Source organism: Astyanax mexicanus, chromosome 9 (genome assembly GCF_023375975.1).
Source record: "Astyanax mexicanus isolate ESR-SI-001 chromosome 9, AstMex3_surface, whole genome shotgun sequence".
In the NCBI taxonomy this organism is placed as follows: domain Eukaryota; kingdom Metazoa; phylum Chordata; class Actinopteri; order Characiformes; family Acestrorhamphidae; genus Astyanax; species Astyanax mexicanus.
The window spans coordinates 25,843,794-25,867,945 of NC_064416.1; the positions used below are offsets into that span (position 1 = coordinate 25,843,794).

The 24,152-nt window shown below is 39.4% G+C and overlaps 1 protein-coding gene across 2 annotated transcripts in view; it reads left to right on the forward strand.

The window, feature by feature from the left end:
• The window catches only part of ripor1 (RHO family interacting cell polarization regulator 1), a 96,413-nt gene that overhangs the window by 8,827 nt on the left and 63,434 nt on the right, over positions 1-24,152 (forward strand). Inside the window, exon 1 of one of the 2 annotated variants that reach the window (XM_022679713.2) lies at positions 18,632-19,173. The exons of the other annotated variant lie outside the window; for it this stretch is intronic. The gene's annotated coding sequence lies outside the window, so the exon portion shown is untranslated. Of the gene's footprint in view, positions 1-18,631; positions 19,174-24,152 lie in introns of those variants that run through there. 2 annotated transcript variants of the gene reach the window in all.

A 24,152-nucleotide genomic window follows, 5' to 3' on the forward strand; every position in this document is an offset into this window, starting at 1 on the left:
TAACAGATTGTTGAATTTGAATGCCTTTAGATCAGACATATCATGTACTGCTCCGGAAAAAATGAAAAGACCACTTCAGTTTCTGAATCAGTTTCTCTGATTTTGCTATTTATAGGTATATTTTGAGTAAAGTGAACATTGTTCTTTATTTTATAAACTATGGATAACATTTCTCCCAAATTCCTGAAGTTTTCAATTTGGTTAAAACAAAGAAACTCATAATTTTAGGTGGTCTCTTATTTTTTTCCAGAGCTGTACTGTTTGGGAGGATGTCCTGCTGTTTCACAACCTAAAAAGTGTACTACAAAGAGGAGAGATTTGTGACAGGGCCTCACTTCTGCTTGTTAGGAAAGAGAAAGATGAAGGGTGAACCCCCGGGACAAACTTTTTTAGTCCTACAAAGATTGTAAAATTGTTACATATTGATAATAAGTCAAAATATTCACAATTTAACTAATGTCAGTGGCAAGATCAGTTACGTCTTTGTGCTCTGCATGCTGGGTTATTGTGCTTGCTGGAGGGACTGTAGTATTGATTGTGGTGGGGTGTGTGTGTGTGCTTTTGTACAAGAGCACATGAAGAAACTGGATAAATGATTTACACACACACAAATACCTGGTCAGTTGAATATTACATTCCATTTCACAATCTGTTTTGTCAGCATTAGAAAGGACAGAAATGCAGTTTTAACTGATTTAGGGTCTGGTCCATAAGTATTTGGACAGTAACGCTTATTTTGTGCTTTTGCCTCAATCAGTGGAGATGTTTACCAAAGGTACTACATTAACAGTTTAGAAATTACAGCAATAGTCCCTAAAATGTAATTCTACCGAGAACTGATCAGCAGTGTCATAGCCAAGTGTGCTCTGTTCCCACATTATTGCATAATAAATAATGCACACACTGCAATACTTTCTGCATGAGTTACCAGGTCATTGTACCCTTCACACTACACCACTTTGTTGTTCTGTAATCTGTGGTTGTGGTTTGCGCTACACAACAGATCTGCAACATGGTATTAGGAATTTCATGATTTACCAATAAAAGGATTCTGTGATGAGTCTCTCCTAAAACATGGCGTTTTGTCATATGAGAACTGATGTCAGTGCACGTATTTGCAGCAAAAAGATAAAAATATGGATACTAAAAAACTCCACCCTTGACTTTCTCCTCCTCAAATCCTGTATCTGGAATTAAGATGATAAAATATTTGGTGTTCAGATTGTTTGTTTTGGATTTGAGATGTTTGAACTTGGTAGCTGTTCATGGGAACTCTCAGTATGCAGTCCAAAAAAGGTGATACATAATACAAATCCAGGTTATTCCTCCAAATACAGTTTTCTGAATACTCTTTCTGGGTACTGCACACATTAGTATTTTTGTTTATAAATTATTTATTTATTTTTTATTTATTAAAAAAAATGATCAGACTGTTTTCCTAATTTACACGGCCAATTACTCAACACACTCATTAGAACTCCCTCTATCTCTAGGAGGGTAAAGACTAGCGCATGCCTCCTCCGACACAAGTGAAGTCAGCCACTGTCTATTTTCTTTGAATTATTTGAGGTCTGTAAGCACTTTTCATTACATCTCATTTTCTGTCAATAAATGCTCTAAATGACTATATTTGTATTTGGAATTTGGAAGAAATGCTGTTAAATTAATAGTTTATAGAATAAAACAACATTGTTTATTTTACATACCTATGAATAATAACTGGTCTTTTTAAAGTGGTCTTTTAATTGTTTCCAGAGCTGTATTTTAGCTGTGTTTTCTCTAACAGAGGTTTTTAAGACACACACACCAATAAATATTTCAATTGTAGTTCTGTAATACTTGCTATTTGGCAAAATATTTAATTTTATTCAGTTTCAGCCCAAAATGTAAATGGGGCTGCTGTTTTTGTTATTAGTTGAGTCTTCTGTTCTGGGGACAGCTTTTTCTTCCTAATGCACAAGTGCATGTGTGTGTGTGTGTGTCTGGGAAATGGAACATCTCTTTATTAATTCACTGCACTCCGGGTTATAAAGTAAAGGGGCTGCTGGACTCTGCTCAGTAACAGCCAGCTGTCTGCTCATCTGTCTGTCTCTGAGGGCTACGTCTGTGTGCTGCTGTCCTCCTCTCACCTCCCTGTGTGCAGAGAACAGCAATGTAAAACAGCTCACACAGTCAAGCATCATATAAGAGAAGAGCTCATTAGATGTTCTGAATGAATACAATACAGTGTAACGGAGATAGTTGTATGTTCATGCATGAATAATTGATAGTAGCCTTAAATTAATATTTTGTTGCACAACCTTTTGAGACAACCACTGCAATCAAAAGTTTCTGTAAGGTATTTTGGCCCACTTCTTATAAGCAAACTGCTCCAGCTGTCTCAGGTTTGAAGAGTGCCTTCTCCAGACTTAATGTTTCAACTCCTTTCACAGATATTTATTAGACTGACTATAGATCAGTGCTAATAAAAGGCCACTTTAGTCCAATAGTCCAATGCTTTGCTTTTAGCCATCCTTGTGTGGTTTTAGCTGTGTTTTGGGTCATTATCCTGTTCGAGAAGCTTTCTGATAGTCTTGAGATTTGACTGTACCCTGCTCAGATTCAAACACCCTGTGCCAAGATGTGCAATTCAATGCGGTTCAATTTATCACTTTTGCTCCTGTGGCCACGTCCAGTGAGGCTAGTTACACTCCTGTAGACCAATAACTTCTGAATAATACAGCTCTGGAAAAATTAAGAGACCTGAATCAGATTCTCTGATTTTGTTATTTATAGGTTTATGTTTGAGTAAAAGAACATTGGTGTTTTATTCTATGAACTACACACATTTTTCCCAAATTCCAAATAAAATGATTGTGATTTAAATAATTTATTTGCAGAAAATGAGAAATTGCTAGAATATTAAAAAAAATTAAGAGCTTTCAGAGCTCAAATAATGCAAAGAAAACAAGTTCATATTCTTAAAGTTTTAAGAGTTCAGAAATCAATATTTGGTGGAATAACCCTGTTTTTAATGACAGTCTTCATGCATCTTGGCATGTTCTCCTCCAACAGTCTTGCACACTGCTTTTGGATAACTTTATGCCACGCCTGGTGCAAAATGCAAGCAGTTCATCTCGGTTTGATGGCTTGTGATCATCCATCTTCTTCTTAATTATGTTATTATGTATAACTTTAACATATTTGTCTAAAATGTTCTTTCTTAGCTTTCTGTGCTGCATGTTCAGCATGATACACACCAAGACACCAAACAGCACAATGATTACTTTTAAATACTTTAAATCGCTCTTTAAATGGGCAGACTGAGTGAATCCAAGTCTGAAGACACGTGATGCTAATTCCAGCTAAATACATACCTGTTCTCAAGTTATTTTCTATCATTTCTTTCTAGGGGTACCATCATTTTTGTCCAGTTTCTAAGAGCAATGTCTGATTTTTATTAATTAAGTATTAGTAATTTTTATTACGTTTGTGTCAGATCCTAATTATTTTAGCGACCATTGTGGGTCTTTCTTTCTTTAATAAGAGGGTGCCAAGAATTTTGTCCATGTGTGTAAAAACATGGCTGTAAAACATACAAGGTGAGGCGAGGTGTTTGAAGGTATGTATGTAGAGGGATTTTATGGGCTTTTATGGGTTTCACTGAGAGGTGTGTGTGTTTGTGTGTGAATACTTGTAGGCATGTGTGTGTTTTGTACATGTAGGCATGTGGGGCTAAGGATGTGTATATAATATGTAGGTGTGTGTGTGTTTGTATCATCATTGTGAACACTGGCTCTATTCACATTTAAGCCTCAGTGAACAGTGTCAGATGTGGATGGGTGGTCTCCTCTATGGAGTTTGTGGATGCTTTTACTGAAGTGATGTCCTCAGAAGCAGACCGACCCTCAGACATGGCATTCTTCTGAAAGGCTCCACTGGAGGGCAGTGCTGGCTCACTGTTGCTGTTGTGTGAGTCTGCAGTTTTATTAATGGAACACAGTTAGCAGATTGAGCCTTATTTCCAACTGATCTGGAGAACATATTTCACAGTTTTACAGATTATTCTGAACATGACCTATGATTTCTAACTTGAGGTTTGTACAGTTTACGAGGACAGTGGAACCCATTATTGTAAGAGCAGATCTGTAAACAATTCAACAAGATGTTGGTAAAAAAACACTGTGTGTGTATGTGTCTATCACAAAGTGTTTGTTAGTGGGTGGCAGGATAAAAGCACAGTATAAATCAGGACTACATCAGTAAGGCAGTAACAGAGACTTTGCGGAAGAGCATGAGGAATTGTGTTGTGCAACAGGAGAGATAACATTCATGTGATTCATGTGATGCACAGAAACCTCTCTCTATCTCTCTCCTGCACGCTCTCTTTCTTTCTGTCTCTTCCAGTATCTCTCACGCTTGCTTTATTACTCTCTGTTTGTCTTTATTTCTCTGTTTCTTCCTCTTGTTTGTTTTTTGTTTCTCTCGTTTAGAGATTTGTCCTTTATAATATGGAATATATTAGTCTGGAGACCAGCTAAAATCAATTACCACAAATAACCTAAATCTAAACACTAATCACGACTAATGTAGCATTATTACACTGACATGCCGAATATCATGAGACAGAAACTAGTTTTATCTCATGACATTTGCCATGTCCCATGGAGGATAAAAAAACATTGCACTATACTGTGGGCTATAAAGTACCAGTCTAAAGTTTGGACACACCTTCTTATTCAATGTTTTTTTTATTTATTATTTAATTCTTTTAAATATTAAAGACATGAAAACAATATAGACACATATGGAATTATGTAGTAAACAAAAAAGAGTTTCTCCTTCATAATCCTCTGACCTAAACCCAACTAAAATGTGTATTTTGAGATGAGCTGGCGCTTCACAGTGTGAAGAAAAAGCAGCCAACATATTTTGTTTACAAAATTGCTCCATGTTTGTTCCTGTACACCTGTAATAGCTTCAACATTCAATTAACAATGTAAGAAATCTTAAAAAGTAAAAAACACATTGTTTAAGAAAAGGTTCTTCTGCATTTTTAATGCAAATGTGATTTCTACATGTGCATAGAGGAGTGTAGCTATTTGTGATTTCTCTTGTCTGTTTGCACAGGCAATTCAGGACAGTTGCTTCCAGTTACAGTCATTACTGTTGACTCTTGACATTTTTGACAAAATTAATTAAGATAAAAAAAGTATTATGATTTTTCTCTCCATCTGTGAGAGAACCAGAAACAGATCTTAAACTGTACAAAACACACCAGCCCAGCCAACTTTTTCAGATTTGTAAAAGAAACAGCAAACCCCCAAAACAGACCCTAAAAACAGCTTAAATCTGAAGCTCATTTTACAACAGCAATATTGCCTCATTGTATTTTCTATAGACAGTAGATTTCAATATCTTGATCTCACACACAGATTTAAGACTCAAAGTTTGTTACATGAAGAAAATATGTTTTAAAAAATCTGTGATAGTTTTTTTTAACATTTCTGTGATGATGCAGATGCCTCTGAATAACTCACACACTTTTTTATCGGGCAGACAATTAATTATTGTAAACAAAAATCTCAAAATCTCCAAAACATAAAAAATATAAAATATGTTAGCATGGATGTTAAGTATTATATCCTCTAGAAGGCAGTTTAGAGACAAAAGCACAAAATGATGGAGGAGGTTGTGAAAAAAGGTTCCACCATAAGTTTCTTTGGCTGCTCCAACTGAATCAGCCTGGCTAGTGTGTCCGTTAACAGTGCAGCTATCCTGCTCCAAACTTTCAAGCAGTTTCCCTATATTGTTAGATGATGATACATAGAAGATTGTATTTTTTGTGAAGGAACAGCTCCTTTTACCTGAACGTATCGTCCTGCACTCTGCCATCTTGCATGCACAGTGCAAGTGGGTGGGCGGTCACTGGGGTCACTGTTGCTTCTGGGGCAAGATCTACGTTTCCATGTGGTGGGACTAACATGCACACACAGCCTGACTGGCTCTGATCACGAAGAACAGAAACAGCACAACACAGAGGACATGTGACTTTATACTCTGCTTAGCCTTTAGTCTATGACATCATTATATAGAAATAAGTTGTTTGCTGCTGTATTAGTGATTAAAGTGTCTGGATTTGCCTCGTCAAGTTTTGCGAAACAGTAATGCTCTCTTTTTATATAAGCTGTTTTCATCCACAGACAAGCACCAGAAGAAGACGAATACCTCACCCTGCGCTGAGGTTCTATAGCTATAAAAATGAGACGGAACACACTTATACCCGTCTGAGACAGCTTCCTTCCTAACATGGGCCGAGGAGCTTCCCCGAGAGGTGATAAACGAGCTTAATAAGGCTCAGAGGGCAGCAGGAAACACAGAGCTGTGCCTCTATTCCAGGAAACCAGCGCATGGAAATAAACCAAGCAATACTCTCTTTGTGTGTTGCCTTCCTTGTTTACTGTTGACTGCTGGGTTGGACTTCGTTATACAGGGCTATTCTCAGGCCGGGAGGAGGGTCATATGCTGAGCAGAATGATTTTGGGAAGGAGCTTCTGAGAGTTCTGAGAGGAAGGGCAAGTTCCATCTTATCTGTTCGCGCAACCAGCAATAGCATGTAAACTGTGCCTTGTTTGTGCCTGGAGGACGAGTTTTGGGGGGGAGGTTCTGAATTTTCTATTTTAGCTTGGTGTTTTTTCCTTTCCTCACGCTCTCTCCCACCCTCTCTCTCTCACCCTGAATGAATGTGGCTGAAGGGGGTCAGCCCAAAGCCCAAAGTAACAATGAGCGTGATCTCATTGCGGGCTGCGTTAGTGCCGTGCCTGTGCATCCCCAATCCAGCCTTTTCTCTCGGCTTTCTCTCACACTCCTCTTTCACTCCTGCCTCCCCCTCGCGCTGCTTCCCCTCCTTCATTCCCTCCCCACTCTCAGCCTAGCAGACATTCACTGGTCCTTCACTTCTTTCAATAGGAGTGCTAAGACCCTTTGTTGGACTGTAATTACAGGTCCTGGATCAGGTCAGTCTCTTATTTTTATACTGCAGTGATGGTACTGACCCTCAGTGCAGGCCCAGGGTCAGCAGGGTCCTGCTTTGCTGAAGAAGAGCCCACGTACACTTTCAGCTCTGACTGTGAAGCACAATGACTGTATGAAAGGAACCTTGCTGAGGAAGAGTACATACTGAAAATACACAGAACGTGCGTACACTGTCTGTCAAGCTTTCAGACCCCCAATGTTTTTAGCTAGTTTAAATGCAACTCAGGAACATTCTTAGCCCCATTTGATGTCATGCACTTTATGTATCCATATACTTAAAGTGTATTTTATCTTTCTACAAAATCCTAAATAAATTCTACTTGATCACTTTCCAACCTCTTTTTTTTATCAGTATAAATTAAGTTTTTTTTTCTGTAGCTGTTCCTTTAAAGGAGAATCTGGTGTGAAATGTACTTGGGGTGATGTAAAACATGATAACGAGTATGAACTTTTGTCAAATAGCAAACTGCTGTTTACCTCCAACATTTTCCAGGCTCCATACAAAAAAAAGTCTATTTTCAGACTAACAAGACTCAAAGTAGCTCTACGCTTCATTGATAGAATTCTAAGGGCACATACATTAAAAAAGAGGCACTGTAAACTTTGAAAGTGCACAGAAACTGATGAGCAAAACACATAAGAAAGATAGGGGAACAGATTGCAAAATTAATTCAGTGGCATGAATATTATAGAGAAATAAGTAGTATATCCCTATTGATAGCACTGGAGGTCTGTTGGGAGCTAAAACACTGTTCTGATTGCTTGGGGCAAACTGAATTGGGATATTTGACAAAAGTTTGTACTCATTATCATGTTTCACTAGACCCCAAATCCGATTTACACTGGATTTCTCCTTTAAAACTTATTTGCTAATATACTTTAGCTACACTCCTTTATGCTGAGACCTGATATACATTCTATGGATAAAAGAAGTGGGACAACTACACAATCATTGTTTTATCCTGCTTTTAGTTGGATTAATTGTGCATACTGTCCAGGCATACTGTCCAGGGATTTTTGGAGCATTATTGTGTACAATACTTACGTCAGAATCTAGAATTATCACCACCCCACCTCCACCCACCCCCAACTCCCAGAATATCCCAAAACTATTGTATGGAGCACACTGGGTGACTTATACCTCTTAAACCCACACTTGACATTAGACATAATACTAATTGATTAATTCATGTTTACCTGCTTTAGATAGTCCTATTCTATTGGCAGTGTTTCTTAACAGGGATTCAGGATGTGTGTGGGCAGCCTCCCTCATTGAATGTGGATGTGATTATGCCAGAGTTGTTCTAGCTACATGCCGCTGGTCACAATCATTACCGTTCACTGCTCTGTCCACTGTGGATGGTAATGCCTTCTGTGATATATTCCTAGTGCACAACTGCAGAAATTGAATGTTCCCAATATCAGACCTTATTCAAACTTAAAAACGGGGTTTACCTGGTCTCATAAGATAACAACTACAGGTTTGGGTGTTCACAAGCCATCCCCTGATCACTCTGAACACTATTATCAATTTATATACAACAGTATACATGGGTTGAGGAGTGTATGGTAGGTTTTGAAACTTTAACAAAGTTTACATACTACACAAGGCTTGTTTGGGTTTCCAGAGCATGGGACCTTGAAATATTTCCGGGGCTTGAATTAAACATTAACTTAAAATCAACTGGGTGTCCCTAAACACTTTAAAGGCCAGTGTACTAGTGTACTAATTCAAACACACATGCTGATTGATACACACCCTGTTGTGCTGGTGTGTTCTCTTCAGGGCGGTTATGTGCCCACTGCCTCCATGCGAGTCGAGCTCAGACGAGATGCCATCATGCACACTTCCTGTCTCCCCGCTGCGAGCGCGCCCCGGGGACAGGGACTAATCTACTGATTGTCCCGGGCGAAGGGAACCCCACCCTCCAGTAATTGTTAGGAGCAGAGGAATTCAGGCTGGTTTAGAGGGGGGTGGATTAGTCAGGCCAAGGGTTCAAGGATCTGCTCCCCTGGGCCTTGGTTTCTCGGGGTTGAGTTAGGGAGGGGTATATAAACAGAGTGGTTTGGGGTCTGCTATCGAGCTCCCCGTGGGAGCGGCAAGAATTGAGGATGGGGCCTGCAGCTCTCTTCTGTGCTTTATGTAAAGTGACAGATCACTACTCTTATTTTACTCAGTACTCATAAAGCAGTTATGCATTTTGAATGAGAATATGTTTGTGGAAAAAAGCTGCAAGCACGGCAGAGCATACATAAAATATTGTGTGAAGAACTACTGACACTAGATCACTGTAACAAAATCAAAACACCTGCCCAGTATCTAGGACCTTTCACTCCTTAAAGACTTTATGGACATAAAGCAGCATGATGTAGAATTTTTCTACATTAAAATAGCTCATAATGGTGTGTAACCCGAGTCAAATTATAGACCTTAGGCTATAGTTAGCCTATAGTTAGCCTTAGCCTGCCCAAGGGTCATCATGATGCTTATTACAATCTTACACCCCATCGTCTATTTATGCATTCCATCTTTGTCATTTAAATAGCAAGGGTGCTTGTGAATATATCTACACCAATGGGCATGGTGGTCTTGAAATGAGGAGTGTTAAGGAAAATTTCTGGCATATTGCTATCTTGGCAACAAAAAAACACAGGTGTGTCACATATTTATTGCTATCTTGGAATGCCTGAATTGTCACAGACGCATATCCAACGTGTGTATACCTCTGCTTGTTACGCACACATGCAGTGGCGGACTTAGCAATTTGGGGGCTCAAGGCGAATTTAGCTAGGGGGCCCATCAACATTAATATGCAAGAAATAGGGTTGTGCCGATGGATGATATCATCGTCCATCCTCATTTAGGACCCAACATTGCCATGCATGGTAACCATCGCGATGCCACGCCCACTGTTTTGTTTTTCCAGAAACATGCACTGACCTTCTTTAGGTCTCCTTCACCTAAAACTTTAGCAGGGATCGTGCAGAAAAAGATCAAATCAGGTATATGAGTCAGGGATGAAAAAATACCCTACTGCTAAATATGCCTAATTGGCATATTATTCTATTATTTATTATTATTCTATTATTATTCTATTATTATTATTATATTATTATTTATATCTAGGTTACAGCTTGTCTTCGTCTTGGTTTTTCTACATGTCTGTATTAATTTTAAACATTTCATGTCATTCATGCTGGTTGTGCCAGGAAACTGGCTCATTGTCAGCCAGTGTTGGGCACGGTACTTTGAAAATAAATTATGAAAATTCTATTATTATTAGAAAAATAACAAACGAAAATAAACCCAAAATGTGGACAAAAATATAATCTAACGAATTTCAAAACATAGAAACGAAAAACTTTAAAATGGTATTAATATAATAAAATATAATAACTGGATCAAACAGTTTAGCGATGTCACAAGGAACGCGCGCGTCAGTCAAAAGGAAAGCGCGCGCGGCATTGCGATAAAAAAAAAAACGTTTTAATAAATAAGGTCCTATCAAGTGAATTAAAATATATGGTATTAAATGGTATTAAATTCACATGTTTATTGATATTTAATCAAGAGAAATCAGGCAAAATGCGCTGCGCTCTCTCTCTCCCCCTCCCTCCCTCCCTCCCGCAGCACGGAGCTAAATTCAGCATGAGGCTAAAAATAATATAACAACTAAAATTAAGATGAGTAAGGACCTGTAAAGTAATAAAATATTGTCAAATATAAAGGATAGTTTGAGGTTTTGGGGAGCTGTTTCAATTATTTGAAACTGAAACTAACTGAAACTGATATTATTCTGTGCACTATTATATAGCTTTTGATTGTGTTTTGAATGAGTTTTTATTTTATATTAATTACTTTTTATTCATTTAAAATATTTCGAGTATTTTATTGATAAAAAAAAGCTTATCAGTTTTGGAAGAGCATCTGTTTTTAGTTTAGCCTCTTCCTTCTTTTTTTCTTTTTGTAGCAAGTGGCGCTTCATGGCTTGGCTCACAACCCACTTGTACACTTAATTTCACCTTAATTCCTCACATTGCGGTTCATGGCATGGCCACATGGCATGAATAGAATATTCCATTTTAACGCGAAAGAGAGGGGGTGTGGACTGAACTGTATTTCTTTGTAATTTATTGTGTTGTCTTTGTTTCCATTTTAAACATACAAGAATCACCATTTCTGAACACACTATGTGTGAATTACTGTCCAAAGGGCCCCAATTACCAGCTGTAGGCCTATGGGAAGTTTGCAGCTAGTCAAGGGGCCCCTACAGTGGGCTGCAGTGAAAGGGGCCCAAGGCAGTTGCCTAGCAATGCCTCTATGCAAAGACCGCCTCTGCACACATGGACACACATCCAGGTAGCTACACCCCTAAAATAGCAATGCGCCAAATCAGCACACCTGGCTCCTAAACAAAATGGCAAGTGACACACGGATTCTTTTCTTGCATGTTATGCCTAAAACACACCCATGATCAATTAAGAGAATTAGTACATGCCTTTTGCACTTTTCGAGCCTGATCGTTTTTATCAGTCCAATGTTCCCCGTCAAATGTCTTCAAGTGCATAAGAGAGGAATGCGTAGCAGTTGACTATCTTTCACCAAGAGGTACACTACCCAAAATTCTACCTCTCTAATAGCCTCTAATTTATTTTTTGTTGAGTAGTGAATGAATCACGTTACATCCTTTTGTTGCAAGACCCAGTTTCCAAAACAACACCTGTAATCATTTACATCTGTTTGAGACTTCACGTAGCAGCATGCTGGTTACGTTTTGCTGTGTTTATTTTTTGTCAATAAGTGTATTTTGCAATGGTATTTGACTTATTTGGATTGCATTTGTAGAACATAACTCATTCTTCTGATAATAGTTTGGTGTAGCTGAGAGAAGGTTCTTTTCATTTTTTGTCTCTTTTTTATTGTGATATCCACTTTATACTCTAAAGCAAATTCTCAATAAAATTTTCAAAAAAGATCCTTAAGTCTTGCTCCTCTACCCCGCTGCATGCACATGGGCTGAGAGTCTCTTCTAGGCCGGAAATGAGCGCTCTGGAATTGGCTGACCCAAATACACAGCCCACTTGTCCCCAGGGTAAGATTTTATCACATGCGTCCCATATGAGATTTTTTTCCCCTCAACAATAAAAGTCTGGTTGTGTGATATGATTTGGGCATGTGTGGTTGTGTCTGAGTCAGACTGGTTTTTCATGCATGTGTGTTGTGAAATGCAAGTGAAACAGATGGAGCTAACAGGTGGTATGTGACGCGTGTGTGTGGGTAAGTGAGCATGGCTGTTCGCGTGTATCTCCATATTATGGTGGGCAAATGGGGCAGCCCTTCTGGGGGCTGGCACACTACCAAAAAGCAAAAGCACATACAAACACTGAAGCCTTACATAATGAGTGTGCTCTCTTTCTTGCTTTCTTTTTCTCCTCCCCTTCCATCTCCCTTTCTCTTTTTTTCTATGTCTGTTTCTCAGTTCCCAGTTACTTTGGGAGTTCTCCCACTTCCTTAGCTTTCCTTGGTTAGGTTATGTAATTTGTTTAGAGAACATTTGCTGCGGCATGGAAACAAGCCTTGATCGCTGCATCTATGCACTATTTTTTGTTTAAAACTTACCCACCCACAACCGCTCACCCACTCACATATGCCAGCCTTGGGCAGGGTCTGTGCCAAGGATAGCAGGTGAGAGAAAAGGAGGGGCATAGAATGTTTAAAAATATACTGAAGCAGTGGTTGATTTTTTTTTGTTCCATTTCACAGTTGCTGGTGAATCTCAACTTTTTAGTCTTTCGTTTTTAAAATACGTAGTTATGACTTGAATAATAATAATATAAATAAATGAGCTAAACAACTTGATTGGTTTGTAGAGAACAATATTTTTCACTATTTCAAAACATTTACAAAAACAGTTAGGTAAATACTTTTAAGTTTACCAAGTGGTTTGTCAATGATTTGGTAGAGTAATTGTTTGTTCGTTTTATGGTAAATTCTCAGATAATTCTGGTTAGCATTGTTCCCAGTTGAGACTTTATAGTGACATCACATGATCACATTAAAGTGCAAAACTCATACATTTTCTTTTCCTTTTCTTTTTCTTTTCTCTGCTCCGGAGCCTTAATTTTTTTTCCCCTCAGTTTTCTATGAGCCGTTTTTTTTTCCTTTTTGTTGTATGTGCACAGAAAATTGTATGTGTATTGAAAATTTCTTAGTTGTATAAGAAAGGTCCTTCAGGTTATAACAGCCTTCTATGATGTGGCATCTGAGAACTGCAGGCTACCTTGGCTGCAACGGAGTCTTCGGAAGGTAGCTACTATAGATGTGTCTTAGATATAGGGTCTGCGTCCTTTAGCAAGACAACAAAACCCATTGTGTCACAGTTGTGTCACAAGACTGTTTCATTTGGAAGACTCATTCGTGTGTGGCCAATAAATGTCTTCCTTCTTTTCCATAATAAGGAAAAATCCAACGGATGGATCCTTCCTTTACCAATCAACATATCCCAAGATTTACTGTGTGCCAGGAAGTGATGTCATAAAAATTGTAGGGGTTTAGCCTTTGTGGTCTGCACTGATTGACCCATCTCTAATCTTGGGTCATATCTTTTATACAAGGGGGATGGAGTTTTTGACTGAGTGATAGCCTTCTCATGCATCCCCCCTCGAATCAAGGCCTATATTTATGTCTTCCTTTTGCTCAGCCCTACTAGATAAGATATGGAAGTGTTCCCTGTGGAGTAACGGGTCATGATGGAGCATATAAGGACAAAATCTGAGGGTAGGCTGGAAAGTTGTGCAATGAAAACTCTACAAAGCCCTGGGGAGAGAGCTGGGGGGAGCGGGAGGGAGAAGGAACACGAAAGAGACCTCTAGAAAAACATGAAGTGCTGATGAAAGCCTTCCCCGTCTCTTAACCTCTGGACATGCCCTGAGGGACTTTGGGGATGCAGGTCAGACACGCTGGGGTCAGAGGTCACTGAGCATGGAGGTGCAGCGGAGAGGAAAACTGCAGAGGCTGGGTCTCTCAGCCACAGATTCTGCTGCCCAAACATTATGGCTGCACTGGCTGTTTTTTCTGTTTTAATAGTCACTTCCATGTTGGCCTTTGCAGAACTGATGTTGTAAAAGGGTGCAGTATTTGCTGTGACAGGTCAGAGTTTTTATGCAATTTAACAAAAGTTAAAAAAAAAATACCTTAAAACATATGTAATTGCTATTTCTCATTTTCTGCAAATAAATGCTCTAAATTACTTTTTTTTTTGGGGGGGGGGGGGAGAATGTTATCCATAGTTTATAGAATAAAACAATGTTTATTTTACTAAAACCTTTACCTATAAATAAATAGAGTAACTGATTTTGAAACTGAATTGGTCTCTTAATTTTTTCCAGAGCTGTATGTATCACAGATAAGATATTTTGAATGGCCTCCCCACCCCCACACTGAAGTTTCACTCTCACTCCCAGTGTCTACCCCTCCTCTGCCACACCCACTTTCCACCGAAACTTTCATTCATGGTCCATCACTCTGCAGGTGACATCCTTTTTATTGCAAGACCTCTCAGCAGGTGGGCCGGGAGCATTCAAACCATCTGACATGTGCAAGAGTTTCAGTGGACGTCATGCAGTGTAAGTGGTGCCGCTTTGGATATTTGTAATATGAACATCGCTGTTGATATTAAAAACACTTAACTTACGTATCTGATGCTCTTAAGAGGAACCATGTACGATTCCTCTATTTACAGGGTCAAAAACTTGACACACGTACCGTATGTTACCCTATACTGCTCATATTACCCTATACTATGCTATATGCCTAAACTACACTATACTAGCCTGTACTCTCTAAATTGCCTTAGACTCTCTATATTCCAATTTTCTCACATATACTTCCATATATACTCTATACAACCTAATAGGGTACTCCCTATACTGCCCTATACTCCACACAAGTGTCCATATATACAACAAAGGTGATTCTGTTATCAGTTGGAATCTGGCTGACCATAATACAGACAAATCAGCAACCAAATTTGATGTTCTATCTGTGCTCTTCAAACCAACTTAACAAAACTTTAAAAACAACTCATTCTGACTATTGTATTTGTGTTTGTCTAGTTATTAAATGTTTTGTATCATTTTTAGAGGCAAAACACATACTGTTGGGATTATTATCATGATCCAATAGTCATTTGAGTGAGCTTGAAGTTCTTCATCCTGAACCTTATACGGTCACTGTATGTATTTATAGACCAGTGTCAGTTCTATGTCTGGTGGATGACGAATAGACATTTTTATGAATGTTTATGCATATTGATGCATGCTTAGTTAGGTATGCATGTGTAAATGTTCTCAGGATGACCACTTCTATTATTCCACTGCTGTGAGGAGCTGGTTAGAGCTGCCCCGCTGCGGGTGATAGGGAGGTGGAGGCGCGTTCCTGTGACAGAAGCCAGCGGGATAATTCAGACAGGAGAATAATGGCTGGCTGGCTGTGAATAGGGTGAGTATGGAGGGGGTGATGAGAGTGCTGGGGGGGTGGTGGGTTTCTATTGATCCCAGTGCTCAGCAGGGTTGCACTATCTTACACACGCAGCCAGTCCACCACACTGACCCTCCAAACAAATGACATCATGCAGCCCTCTCAGGGAGCAAGGTTGCCGCAGTAACAGCTGACCAGGGCTTGTGAGATGGGGTATTTGAGGTTTTTCTTAGAAGGCATGAATGAACCAGAGTGGGAGTGTAAAGGCACATGTGTTCAGGGGTGCAGTGAATATTCAACCAAAGTTGATACATTAGATCTTTAAAAAGGTGGAACCTGGTAATTGTTTTAAAAATGTACCATTTGACATTTGCCTTACCAATTGCATAAACAAAATGGGGAAATTTAGCAAAGATACATAACAAATAATGTAATAATGATATATGGAGTGATTCCAATATATGAGCAAAAGGCTAAATGTATTATTGGGGTAAATGTAGGATTGAAAAGAGGGTTTAGTCCCTGTTGGTCTACCCTTAGCATGGATAAAAGATGAGATAGGGTTGGGCATGGAGATACAGGTTCCATATGGCATCCGGCAGCACATTTCCTCACAGATATTGTAGTTGGGCCTGTAGATCCTGCACACTCATAGGCTGGTCTCATAAAAGCTCAATTGGCAAAAATTGCAGCATCTGGTTAGGCCAAGAACGTAATTCAATATGGTAGAGACATTCCTGGAAATCCTTTGCTGTGTGTGGGTAAGCATCATCCTTCTGAAAAACGGCCATGAGTTGTCCTGCACATATAGCTGAGCTGCGAGATTCTCTTATATTACTTCTGGGGGTTTTATGTAATGGGTCCGTGCATCACTCTCAAATTCTCTCAGCTGGGGAAAAATCTTCGAGCGCATTGTGGAGGCATTTTCTAGCAGATAACAATCTCTCATCAAGAGGTACACTACCCAGAAGTGACCCCTAAAGATCATTTTCTAGAGCAGTGGGAAAGGCAAATTTACGCCGTCTTGTGGCAAGACCCAGTGTCTAATCAGACCTCAGCTGTAAACATTTACAAATCTTTTCCAGACACAACTACCTGCCTCTCTCTCTCTCTCTCTCTCTCTCTCTCTCAGGTTTACTAACTCAGACAGAGCACTTACTTCTGTTAATGTTAGTGTGTAAGCATGTGTCTGTGAGGAAGTTTGCCCTGGCTCTAATGAGTCTGTCAGCAAGACTGGCTCTCCGTTCCTCTTTCTGTGCAGAAGAAGTTAATGTCAACCTGCTTTCTGTCTGTTCTGTTTAAATAAAGTGAAGTTTGTTGACAGTTTGTTAATGGCGGTTAAAATCAGCCATGTATGTAGTCAGCACTGCCAGCGCTGCCCTGTGCAGAGGTTCCACAGAAATATGTAATGTATTGTTGTTTTGCATGCTGTTGTCATGGTGGTGGTGGACCTTTGGCAGGAAGTAATTGAAATTCAGATATTATGACTTTGCTTGCACATTCTCTTCACCTACAAGTTTGCCTTAACCATATATACTCTCACTGTTCTTAAATTTCTACTATTTTTAGCCTGGTTTGCAAGCTGCCATGCAGGCCAAGTCCAGTCCACTTGTTCCACTGGCTCTTTGCCATGCAAGTATACTGTTTTAAATGAGTGGTTTCCAGTCCCAGTACTGATCCCAGTATTTTATGTGCACATATTTTAAAATCAACCAATAGAGAATATTTAATTTAAAGAAAATGAAAATAAAAGTAATTTTAAAATGCTGTGTTACTTTGTTTTCTTGTACTTTTATTTTATCTCCAACACTGTGAATCCAGGATAACCCAAGTAACCCAACTTAAATTTTGCTTTACAAAGACTTGATAAAGTTATATCTTGCCCATATGGTTCTATCAGGTATTGTGAAATGGTGATTCCTTGAATTGTTTAAGGATATTAAAAACTGGAGAAATCTATTACAATCTTTTGTTGAGGAACATTGCTTTTTTTAACTACTATACTAATGGTCATTACAGCATTACAGGAAAATGTCTTAGTGTGTAGTTTGCACTCTAAAAAAGGGAAGGGTTTGTTTTGGTGAGGCTTGATAACTCCTTTCAGGGTACTGCCCCCAGGTTTCACTGGAGAAAGGGTCGATACGTGTCCGAATGTCCCCTCCTATTCTCCCCTCCCCCTCTACAAGCGCCGCCGTGCACTGCCGTGCGCGTGAGGGGAACGAACCGACTCGTTCGAACTCTCTGTCTAAGTGAATCGATTAATTTTCCAGAGCTTGAATCGACCACAGTGTTCGGTTGATTCACAAGGCTTTTCATCTGCTGCAAATAAAATTGAGAGTAATTGAGAGTTTGAATGCACACAGCAGAAAGAAAAAGCGAACAAAGAGAAGCTTTAAAGCAGATTAAAACCTGCACAGTATATCTTACAGTATTATTTATGTTTTTTTTAATCAAAACATTCAAATATGGATGTAAACTTTGTGGATTTAGCTTATTCTATGGAAGCCCATATCCACCACTTGAAAAAAACCCCACTAATACCCTATCCGGATAGGTTTCTCAGGGGGTCCTGGGGTAATTTTCTCTTTTATGGGAGGTCCTCCTATAATTTTATTCCCATCCGAATGCACATCCCTAAATTTTGTCACCTTGTGTTTAATAAAATAGCTATTTGTCCACTGTCATGCACTGTAATTACACTTTGGGCACACATTTTCACGGAGATCCACATAAACACAAAAGCAAATGGAAGTAGAGGAGCTACTGAACATGATGTCATGTGACCAAAAAAGCCAAAAAACTCACTGCTCCTCCTGTTTTTCAATTGCTGTCCAGATGCAAGAATTTTATCAAGGAGTAGAAGTGTGTAATTTTTTTTTTTCACAGATGTCCCCCTGAGAAACTAATCCTGTCCAAATAGGGCTTTAGTCATATTTATGAAATCATAATTACGAGATTACTTACAATCTGATCATTATGATTGTCTTGAAGTGGCGGAAATTGGCTTCCATATGCACTTTTAAGTGATTCAGTCACATTTGTGCATCGACTGCTCCAGCTTATTGAAGTGAATCGATTCTCAGGAACGCTTCGTTCTGAGGAACCGAGTCAGAGATCTCTTGTGTGTGACTGTGTGTGAGAGAGTGTTTGCATGATCTCCACAGAGGAGAGATCCAGCCATGTGCTGAATGTGCTGAAGGAGGAACAGTATCAGTCGTGTTGCGGGTTTCGTTAGTAGACCGAGGATCGTGAAGGAGGTTGAGGTTGATCTCCTGCAGCGTTCGTTCTGCTCGTGCTCTCTCTCTCTCTCTTTAGACCCCCACACACACCCACCCGCTCGCTGCTCCGCGAGCCTGACCCCCACCTTCCCTCGGCTCGCCGGCGGAGAGGAGTGGACGCGGTGGCGATGGACATCTTTTCGTGTGCGCTGGTTTGTCCACACCCCTCCTGAAAGACTGAGAGAGAGTAAGAGAGAGAGAGAGACAGAGGAATCGACGGGGACGAGTTCACAGCCTGCTCTCCTGCAGAAGGGAAAGTGACTGTGGAGGAAAAACTGACTGTGGGATTTTTATAAAGAGGAAACCGTTGGCTGTGCTGCTCGTCTGATTTTTCTTTTCTCCACACGGATTTAAAGACTCGGGTTGACTCGGAATTAACCTCACACCAATGGAAACAAACATGTAAGCTTACTTACTATTTGATTTTAATTATAAGCTACAACATGTATCGTTAAATCCTGGCAGATATAGATAGATAGATAGCTTACTAGGTTAAGTTGCTAGTTAGTAAATAGTGTGTGGGTCTTGCACATATGGGCTCTGTTTGAGTGTAAATTAAGCTATTTAACCTAGTTAGCTTAAATAATCGAACGCCTTGTATAGTTAGTAGTGTTATTGGATAAATCACAGTGTATATGGATAACTACACTCTAGCTTATAACTCCATTAAGAAAAGGGATGACTTGTGCAGCTAGTTAACTAGTTAATTAGCTAGCTTAGCTTGCTAACTAGTTAGTTATTTAGCTTACTAGCTAGCTAGCTAGTTAGAAGTTGTGGTTGCTAGGCAACTAGGCTATTACTATTATTTTTATTATTATGACTCCAGGACCAGGGATGTAGTTAGCCACGTTAGCTAGTTTAGTTAACTTACTTGGATACTTTATTAGCCAACCAGTCAGCTAACTAACTAAATGTGTGTTGCAGCTCAGCTTGGTTTGTTTATCTTTTTGTTTGTTTGTTTTGTGAGTTTGTTTGTTTTAAGAGTTTGTTTTCTTTTGCAAGGGTGCTCTCATGTCTTATGGCTCTGTCATGGAGAGCAGAGGACAGAGGAAGATGGTGCTGCTTCTCTCTCTTTCTCTCTCTCTTGCTCTCTCTCTCTTTCTCTGAGACAAGCAAGGCTCGGTTTTGATGACAAAGAAAGCTCTGTTTGCTATTTGTAATGGATGTGACAGAAATGTCGGCTATCCACGGGTATTAATGACAGTAAACCAGGCTGTGGACCAGGCTGTGGAGAGGACCTGGCCAGCATTTCGTCTTAGTTTCAAACGAGTATTGCATAGTTGGCAAAGTCAGCAGTGTCCAGAAAGCTAGCTCAGAGCTGGACCTGAGCAGACTCCCTGAAAATCTCTGAGAGCTCTCAGTGTTTTTCTTTCATGATAATCAGGACACACAGCCACAGCAATGGGCGACTGTTTCCACTAGATTTTGGGGTTTGTTTTCAAGCCCTTTTCTCAAGCCCACGTCACCTCATCTCTACAGGCTCCCGAGTTTCTCATTCTCTATGGCGCTAATCCCCCACAGTCTAATCCCTCTGTTGCCTTTTCCCTCACCCATGCTAGGGAATGCAGGCTCTCACACTTATTTCTGCTCGTGGGAACCGTTTTACATACTTAGCTGCATAATTCATGGGTGATTCCAGGCTGTTAGTTAGCTATGTTATCATAGGTCTAACATTTGAATGAAATAATACAGGATGATAACAAAATCCTGCACTTTATACCTTGGGCTACACATGGTGCTCATTCCTATTTTTAGCCCTATACTCTCCCACACACTCAAGTTTACAACTACATAGAAAATGACATGATCCTACACCAGACAGTTAAGTTTGCTGTGACTGTCCATTATCTTCTCAGCATCAGTTACCAATAATATACACACAAACACACACACACAAATATCTTACCCCTAACAGTTAAGGTTGCTGTGGCTGTTTATGATCTGATCTTCAAAATTTATCAATTCTACACAAACATGAGAAGATCCTGTACTCAATAAATAGGTTGTTGTTATTAGGCCATTGCTGATTTGCAATAATTTCAAGTCTGTGTAACATCGATAAGTGTAATTAGATAATATATGACCAAAACAACCTAATTATTAGGTATAGTATCTTCCCAGGTCTGCGTATGGTTAATAAGTGTCATGATAATTACATTTTTGGCTTATTGTACAGTAAATTGGCATGACTTCAATTATTTGATAATTGTTGTATGTCTGTTGTGCTTATTAGTATGTTTGTCCACATGTATAACAGTGAACAGTATTTAGCCAGTCACGCAATGACTAATGCTTAAAAAACTGTGACTGCACACACAGTGTGGACTGCAGTAGGTGAAGAATAAAGTATATGTTTCCTGAACTAAGATTAATTAAAATTTTGTCTTCAAAAGGGTATAAAATAGTTATGGTATTTAATGGTCTTAAAATGCTAACATTGTCTATTGCAAAAATGTAGGCCTAATCTTACACAAACATTAGACAATCCTGCATATAACAATTAGGATGCTGTGGCCATGTATGATTCAATCAGCAGCACTTCCATGGTACAAGGAAGATGGCAAGTTCCTACACGTAACTGTTAAGGTTACACAGAAACTTCTCTTTACCCATACACAAATCATCCACTACATCTCAAGCTCTTTACTATCAAGTATGCACTTCCCTTCGTCGAGTTACCTTCCTAGAAACACAATTCATCAGCTAGATTAGCATAACCTGTAACAACTAAGAAATTAAGTGCATTGAAAGTTTTTTTGGAGTTCAACCAATTTAAACCAAGTGTTTAATCTTTGCTATGTTACATAAAGAAGTACCACATTGGGGCTTTACTGGTGGAAAGGCAGCTAGACAAGCAATTCCATGTGGTAAACAGACTCTGCCTAGCTGTGTTCACTGAGGGAAACCAGAGACATGCAGAAATGTCTTTGCTCCGTATCCAAAGCCCAGACAGCCAGAAGCCAGAAGTTTTGCTTTATATCCAAAGCTCAGGCAGCCAGCAGTGCTCTGGTTCTGCACTGGATGAGAGTGTGCTAAAGTGACGAGGACATGGCGGCCTGATGTCTTGTCTAATGTCTTGCCTCGCCCTACGCCCCTGTCCCAGCTGTACCCTCGGTCTGAGCAGAGCAGAGTGTGGGAAAACGCCTTTAGAAACCTCTGCCCTGTGGGCTGCATCACAGACCGCACAATCTGGCCTTTGTGCGTGGCCCAGCCGTGATCAAGGGGCATAATTTGACTAATAGTTTGATCAAGAAAAAACAATTATGAAAGGGATATGAGGGGAAAGACGACCTAGTGTGCAGCCTTCAGCTTTTCACCATCTGTACACAAGGAGGTATTTAGTTTCTTGGGTGCAGATGTAGTGGCCTGTCAGTCACATGCTTGTTTTGCTTGTGTAGGCCGCCTGTTTGATGAGCTTGGACATGAGAGAACTTTCTGATGAAGGTCAGGTGATTGGCCATCCGTCTCATTGATTGTGGCTGTCTGGAATGAATGGATATGTGTGCTGTTACTGATTTTGCTGGTTAGGATATTTCATCTGTAGCACTTTAATTTAATTTAAGGTATTTGTACTTATTCACTGAGATGCCAAAATTATGGGATAGCAGTGTGTAACTTGATCAGAAAGTGTTAGACTAAGTCTTGGGACTGCCCACACCTGTATAATTTTAGGGTGTTAGCATGTGAGTGCGCTTAAAAACTGGCTAGTCTGCTCATGGCAAAGTGATGTGATTTTCAGAGTTTGAGCAAGGTCTAATGGTGGGTACCAGATGGATGGAACATACAATTTCCTAAGATATGCAGACACTTAACGTTCCTCAATCCTCATGTCCCTTGTGTTCTGAGAATACATCATATTTGGCATTACCATGGTACATTGGACTATGTTAAATGATTTAGTTATACAGTAGATCAGCTTTACTTCAATATAACTGATTTTTCTATTTATTTTTTTGCCTAAATGCAATCAGAAACTCACAGCAGTTGTCTATTATCTTGTGTAAGGTTTTTCTGAAAGGCTGTTTTGTCAGGCACTCTACCAACTTTTGGACATGTATTGTAGTTTCATAACTCTTGATTTTGCTGTGTACTGCTCTGTGGCAGCCCCTCCATGCCTGCAGGATGTGTCTGATCTTGTTGTTTCTCAGCGTGGGTGAAGACCCAGTTTGTGCCCTCCAAGACTTCTTGTCCGACAAACAAAACATAAAAAATGCACATGTTATGTACCAGGTGAATTACATGTCTCTTGTATAACCCACTTTTTTAACATGCAGTCTTTTTGAACAGAATCTTAGCAAGTAGTTAATTTCTTTTTTGTTCTGTTCTGCTCTGTTCTCATTCCTCCCGTATCATTCCTGTGCATATTTTCCCTTTTATCATGAAGCCTTTTTATCATATCTTCGTGAAAAGTGTTATCTTCCCCAAAAGGTATGTCACCCTACCAGCAGCGGTAGCAAAAGCTTTAATTCAAAATAAAAAATAAGCTTTGTAATAAGATTTCTTTCCATCCATGAAAACATGTAGAATGAAGTTTAGTCAAATATATGATTACGGCTATGTTGATGGCAGTTCTAAGATGCTAGGCAGGAAGAGCAGTCACCAAATGATGACTAAAATATTAGTGTCACCACAATGGCATTCACTATGCATCAGAGAGTCTTGTGAGAGCCATTTTTCAGACGAGCTTTTGATTCAGTAGTGTGTGTTTCACAGCATGAATGTCAGACCATGTTTTGGTTTTGGTTTTGGCTTTGGCTTTGGTGCATGGATTTGTTCAGAGAATGCACATGTAGCCTCTAAGCAGAGATTGGTGAACATAATTCTGAAAAAAATGTAAGATACACACAGAAAACTTAAGCAACAAGTAATTAAATTGCACAGATGACAGGACTTTATCTGTCAGTATTTGAGCCAATCAGAAAGGCAAAAGAGAGCACCGGAGATACCATAAAGCAGTGATTTAGGAAGTCAAATTGAAAGACAAGTCTTAGGGAACACCTTTGTTTCAATAAAATTATTGAATTGTGATAATGTATTGCAAATGACAATAATACTATACATTGTGACATTGTTTAATATATTGTAAGAAATATTAGGATTTAGGCTTCTTTGTTATAGTTAAATCAGATGGTTACGGTCAGTTGGTATAGGTGTTGATTCTCAGTATAGGCAGACACTTGAAGATGTGGCATCGACAACAGAAGGAAAAAAGTGGTTTCTGTGCATCTTTACGAAATAATGTGTATTGTGCAACCACATTCTTAACTTCTAAGACCACACGTTTAATGTAGGCATTACTGTTGGAGCTTCAGAGAGCTTCAGAGATTAGCATGTTGATTCCTCATTCCATTGTGGTTGTTTGGTCTTCCTGAGAGCTGGCT